The sequence below is a fragment of the Pinus tabuliformis genome, chromosome 5_2 (assembly GCF_031772625.1).
Source record: "Pinus tabuliformis cultivar Carrire ecotype Pingquan chromosome 5_2, CPIR1, whole genome shotgun sequence".
Taxonomy (NCBI): Eukaryota; Viridiplantae; Streptophyta; class Pinopsida; order Pinales; family Pinaceae; genus Pinus; species Pinus tabuliformis.
This window is the reverse complement of record NC_142306.1, coordinates 1,086,240,179-1,086,247,174: the sequence shown is the minus strand read 5'-3', so window position 1 is coordinate 1,086,247,174 and position 6,996 is coordinate 1,086,240,179.

The following is a 6,996-nucleotide window of genomic DNA, read 5'->3' as shown; positions in this document are numbered from 1 at the left end:
GATCCATCACAAGTTGGGACATCTTCTGGGAGCAATTCCTAACCAAGTTTGGTGATGACAGGTCTACGGAAACGTTAATCAATGACCTATCCAATCTTAAAGCCGAAGCTAGAGAGCCTATCAAGGATTTCAATTTACGTTTCAACAAAATTTTCAACAAAATTACTACTGCTTCCCAACCCAGCGAAGAAGTACGATGTGAATGGTATATCACCGCTCTACTATCAAACATAGCAATCTTTGTGGACAGGGCCAGTAAAACAACCTTAGCTGATAACATGAAAGAAGCGATAGCAGTAGAGAAACGAATAATAGCCCTGGAAAAGAGATCCATGATAGAGGAACGTAAATCCAAAACAGTCACCTTCAAGGAAGACTCCAAGAAGAAACAAGCAAAAGATCCGTTTGATTTGGAAGGACTGCAGAAAGTTCTAAAGACCATGTCCAATGAAATGGTCGACATACAAAAGCAAGTAGCAAAAACTTCTTCAAAAAAGCACTACAGAGCTTTTAAAAGAGGTCCTTCAATGGATGCAAAGCCATCCAATGCCATTTCAAATGTTGAATCTGAGGAAGAGGAAGAGGAAATTGCCACTGAAGAGCAGACTGATGACGAAGAAGTTGTGGAATTACAAGGAATGTGGGATGTCATCCTCCCACAAGAAGAAGATCAAGAAGTATTTCCAGTTAGCACACGAAGAAAAATCAGCTTGATCCTCCCCAAACTATCCCTAAGCTGAAGAGCGCAAGCTCTGCAATAAAGGATAAATTCGCGACAAAGAAAACAATATCTAAAGCGACTCAAACCAGCCCAGTCCAAACAGATGAAACAACTCCATCTAAAACACCGATAGTGTCGGATGAAATGGAGTACAATATTATTGAAGGCATGAAGAAGACTAGGGCTAACATCACCCTTTACGAACTGAGCAAGTTGAAACATCAACAGAAGATAATGATGAAAGAATTACATGCCGTGGCAGTTGCACCTTTGCGTGCCGCTGTACTTTCTAAAGCTTCCCATAACATGGGAAGACCTCCAACTAACGCGATCAATAAGATTGATCCAAATGACATCGCTCTAATTGGAGGAAGATCAAGATCTCACACTCCCCCGTTTCTCCTTACTTATGAAATCTTCAATAAAAATGTGCACAATTGTTTGGTAGATTATGGTGCTTCATCGAATATTTTACCCAAATCTATATGTGCCAAGTTAAATGTTCAACCACAGAAATCCATAGTGCGTATAGTTCAGCTAGATCGATCTCAAGTCGAAGTGATTGGCGAACTAAATCAAGTAACCATAAGGTTGTCATCCAACCCGAAGGTATGTCAAGTTATTGATATTCTAGTTGCTGATATCCCAGAATTCTATGGCTTAATTCTTAGCAGGGATTGGTCAGAAAAACTCCATGGATACTTCGCAACCGACTGGTCGCACATGTGGCTGCCCTACAATGGTAAACCGAATCAAATAAAAGTTGAGCGAGAGCTACACTAGAAGTACATAGTAACGGAGTTAGAGGGAGAAAATGAACCAGTAGCATATAACAACAGCATTATTGGCAATTACTCGGTAGATTCTTTCCTCAGAAATTTCAATGCTCATGCATCACCCTATTTAGAACACTCTGTTTTGTCCCAAGTCAAAAAAATTTCTCGAACTGATAGTTCTAAATGTATCAATTTTTTAGATAAACCTGTAAATAAACATTTGTTTTGGAAATTATTTTTTGATGGTTCTAGATCTAACGAAGGAGTAGGAGCAGGATGCATTTTGATTAGTCCAGAAGGAGATAATATCATGCTCACATGCAGACTCGAATTCGATTGCACAAATAATACAGTAGAATACGAGGCTTTGGTTCAAGGTTTGTACAAAACAATCGGGTTAGACGTCAAGTATCTTCAAGTTTTTGGAGACTCTGAGATTGTGGTTAAACAAGTACGTAACACTATACATTGCTTATCAGGTCATTTAAAACATTATCAATCCTTAGTACAAGATCTGACTGAGAATTTCATAGCGTTTAATATTTCTTCAATCCCCAGACTCCAAAACACAAGTGCAGACCTTTTGGCTAACGTAGCTTCTAAGCTTATTCCGTCCGAAGATTTTAGTCCAGATAGATTCTCAATAGAATTAATCTTTAGACCGTCCATTCCTGACAACATCACAAATTGGAGAGTATTCAATGATGATCCTGATATCGTAAATTTCCTCACGTCTGAAGGATCCTACTCCAATCAAATAATTGATGAAGACCAGCATGATCGACAATTGCAACAAAATAGCACTAATAATGCTATACCTAAGTCGGTGGTCAAGTTAGAAGACTTGTACGATTTGAAAGATCGGTTTAAGAGGTCTACCAATTCAAAACTCCAAAGTTCAACCTTGAACTACGAGTTAGTAAACCTAGGGACCGATGCTAAACCAAAAAACATTAATCTAGGCCTCGACCTAGCCCCTGAAGAGAAACTAGCGTATATTCGTCTTTTGAGACAATATAAAAATGTTTTTGCCTGGAATTATGATGAGCTAAAAACATACGACACTTCCCTCATCCAGCATACTATTCCCATGATCGATAATGAAAAGCCTATCCAACAAAAGCTGAGAAAGATCCACCCCAATTTAGAAAATCAGATAAAAACTAAGCTCAATAAGTTATTGAAAGCCAGGATAATCTTTCCCGTCAGACATTCCAAATGGGTCTCCAATATGGTACCTGTTAGAAAGAAAAACAGAGATATTAGGATTTGCATTGACTTTCGGAACCTTAACAAAGCCTGTCAAAAAGATAATTTTCCTCTACCACCTATGGAATAGATACTGCAGGTCATGGCGGGCTCAGAATTAATGTCTTTCTTGGATGGATTTTCAGGATACAATCAAGTGTTGGTACATCCTGATGATCAGTTGAAAACCACATTCAGGACTAAATGGGGCACATATGGATATCGAAAGATGCCATTTGGTTTGATTAATGCTGGTGCCACATTTCAGAGAACCATGGACATCGCATTCAAAGGTTTAGTCAATAAATCTGTAGTAATTTATTTGGATGATATAACAGTGTACTCGAAGAAGCGAAGCGGCCATCTCAAAGACATGAAACAAATATTTCAACGGTGCTTAAGGTATGGAATTTCACTTAACCCAAAGAAATCTTTTTTCGAAATAAGTGAAGGGAAACTTCTAGGATTCATAGTGTCAAAATCCGGTATTCACATTGATCCTGACAAAATCAAACAAATTTCTAAAATATCCCTACCTCATAACAAAAAAGCCATGCAATCTTTCCTTGGTCAGATCAACTTTGTAAAGAGATTCATTCCAGATTTTTCACGAATCGTGTCTCCTTTGCAAACCATGACTAAAAAGAATTCAAATTTTAAATGGGGTCAAGATGAACATGAAGCATTCAACCTAATCAAACAAGCTATTATTAATGCTCCATCTTTAGCAACTCTGAATTTTTTAGAACCTTTTATTTTATACACATTTGCCTCAGATAAGTCATATGCTGCGATTCTAACTCAAGAAAATAAAGAAAAAGCGGAAGCTCCAATTGCGTTTTTTAGCTCAGATTTACAGGGTGTTGAACTAAATTATTCAGACGTGCAGAAACAGGCTTATGCTGTTTTCAAAACGGTCAAATACTTCAGACCTTTCTTACTTAAAACCCATACTAAGATCATAGTACCGTTTCCAGTGGTAAGGAATCTTCTAGTACAGAAGGATGTGGGTGAGAAAAGGTCCAATTGGGTTACGGACTTACAGGAATATGATATTGAGATCAAACCAGCAAACATTGTAAGAGGTCAAGGCTTCTGCAAAATGTTGGCTGGAGCATCGCAAATTTCTGAAATTCCATCTGAAGAGGTACAAATGTGCGAGGTAAGCCTTAATGATGCAGAATCATTATATGCTGATATCATTTATTATCTTAAGAACGAGTATGCTCCTTCACACCTTGATCATACTAAGAAAAGAGCTCTAAGGTTGAAAGCTAAACAATATCAGCTCATAAATGATATTCTTTTTAGAAAAAATTATGATTCTGTTCTTCTTAGGTGTCTTGAGAAAGCTGAAGCTGAAAAAGTTTTGCAGGAGCTCCACGATGGGCTAGCAGGCGGACACTATGCTGGAGATGCTACTGCACATAAAATCTTACACACAGGATATTACTGGCCCACGCTGTTTAAAGACTCACACAGTTACGTGAGGAGATGTCAAGTCTACCAAACTACTGCTGGAAGACAAAAGAAGTTGTCCCTGCCACTACAGTCGGTAAACATCGAGAAACCTTTCAGTCAGTGGGGCTTGGACATAATAGGTGAGATCGTTTCTTCACTCTTCTAAGCAGCATAGATACATCCTCACAACAACAGATTATTTTACTAAGTGGGTAGAAGCAGTTCCACTCAAGACGGCTAATTCTAAAAATATCATTGAGTTCATAGATCAATTTATAATCACCAGGTTTGGATTGCCATCTGCTTTAATGTTTGATAATGCATCATACTTTTATGGAAATGCAATGATTGAATTTACACTTAAAAGAGGATTCAAACTTAAATATTCAGCTAATTACTACCCACAAGGTAATGGGTTAGTTGAGTCAATAAATAAAAACCTAATCAGGATTATTAAAAGAATAATTGATCAAAATCATAAAAATTGGCACAAGGCCTTGATATATGCTTTATGGGCAGATCGGATAACGCAAAAAGCTTCTATCGGCACTTCTCCCTTTAATTTAGTTTATGGGAAAGAAGTGGTTCTTCCGACTCACTTAGCAATTCCCTCTTTGTCTTTAGTACAATACATTGATGAAGTACCCACTTCCTCCTTACAGCTAAGACAAATGGAAATAATTAAATTAGAAGAACAACAAGAACAAGCTAAGAAAATGCATGTTCATCATCAAGCACTAGTAATCCTCTTTTGATTCAAACATAATGACCAGAAAAGATTTTCAGATGGGAGATTTAGTTTTAAAGTGGGACAAGGCTCATGAAGAAAAGGGCAAACATACAAAATTTCAAAGGATGTGGCTTGGTCCTTTTCATAGGTCCATCAACGTATGTGTTACAGGATTTATGAGGTAAGAGGGATCCTTTGCCTGTTAATGGACAAATTCTCAAGAAATATTTTCCATAGAAGATTATTCTTCTATTTTTGTAGAGTAGTTGTTTTTCTTTTTCATAATAAAACCAGTTGTGAGTGGTTACATTAGGCATTTACGAAAAAGACACCAATTCTCTTTCAGATTTTGAACTTTTCGCTTGTATAAATAGAAAATCTTTTGGAAAACTGATCTTTATTATTGAGAGATATAGTTAAAAACTTTAGCCTAGATATGATACTAGTTTCAACTTCAAAAAATTTGATGAAAGCAACCTTTAGTGAAGAAATTGTTTTATCTCAGTACAATGAAAGGTATCAATAAGAAAATAAAGATTCTCTATAGAACAGCTGTTTCCAAAAACTCTATTATTGTCGTCCAGAGCTATCTTAAGCAAACAATTACTTCCTCCCTTCTAAGAAAATCGCAACTTTCAGAGGAATAACCAAAGGATACACTTTATCTTGGAGAATAAGAGGTCTCATCACGAGCCGGCTTATCATTATCACAGATATTATAACTTGCTAACTTTACCAATACTATACACCACAACAGGGCAATGACTCAAGATTGTTGCAATCAAAAGACAAGGGGTCTCATCACGAGCTAGCTTGTTCAGCAAAGTTATAAATCAAGTGAATGACTGTGTCATAATTTGGCTACCACACCAAGACATTGTTCTTTAAGAATAAAAAGAAAATCAAAGCAATAAGTATGGATATGGATTCTTCTTTTAAAGTTGTAGGCCACCTTAAATAGGATACAGGATCATTGCTGGGTAACAGGTAACCCTGTCGAGGCTATAAACGCCTGCTGGCAGCAGAGGCTCTACCTACGAAAAATGAGCATATTTAAAACTGGTTTACAGAGGAGACTTTGTTTTATCTTTACAAGGCCAAGTAATGGCTGATGTAAATGCAAGGACTAGCCTGAGGAAGCAAATAATCAAAGTAGAAAAAGGTTGAAACAAAATATCATTGATAGTTTAGAGCATAATGTACTCTATCTTTCCATAATAAAGTTTAATTTTCTAAAAAAATTTCTGTTTTGGAAGTTTGAAAAATTCAATAGAAAAGCAGAGATAACTGGTTCTTCCAAGTGAATGGCCAATTGTTGTGGTCACCAACAACCCCCCTCCTTATTTAGTGTTAGCAATAACACTAGGTAAGTGGGGACCCTTAGTTAAAAAATTCAAAAAATTCAATTAAGGCTCATGCATTTTACTCCTTAAGAAAACATCGCATCGCGCAAAGAATGATAGGACATTTCCTTATGAGTAAAAATGATAAACTGTGAAAGTGCGACACAAATTCCATCGCATCACATGCATTAAGAAACGCTCACATTGGAAAACCTTAAAAAATCGCCGATATCCGATATGCGATATCGCATATCGCAATGTCGCATGAAAAACACATAACCATTTAACGATTGTAACGATCTGCGATCTTGCGATAGCGTGATACTGCGATTCGCGATCTTGCAATAACACGATACTGCGATCCGCGATCTTGCGATAGCGCGATCGAGGAATCGTGTGATAACACATCTTAATGAAATTTGCGGTAATGCGATAATGCGATATTCAATGTTGCGATGCGAATCGTAGAAACATTCCATCACAGATTTTTCCCCGACTCAACATTCAAGAAAAGCTTTCCATAAACCAAGAACTAGATATGCACTTTAATGATAATTAATGAATGATATGCCAGTTGTTAATGAGAGATAGTTTTTTGTTTTTTGAAGAGTCAGTGCATGTCAAGTGGCATGTTTTTGTACATCCGTAGAGTTTAAAGCTTTCCTGTCGATATTTTTATTATCATTACTCTCTCCTCATGTGTGAACTGTAGGAACG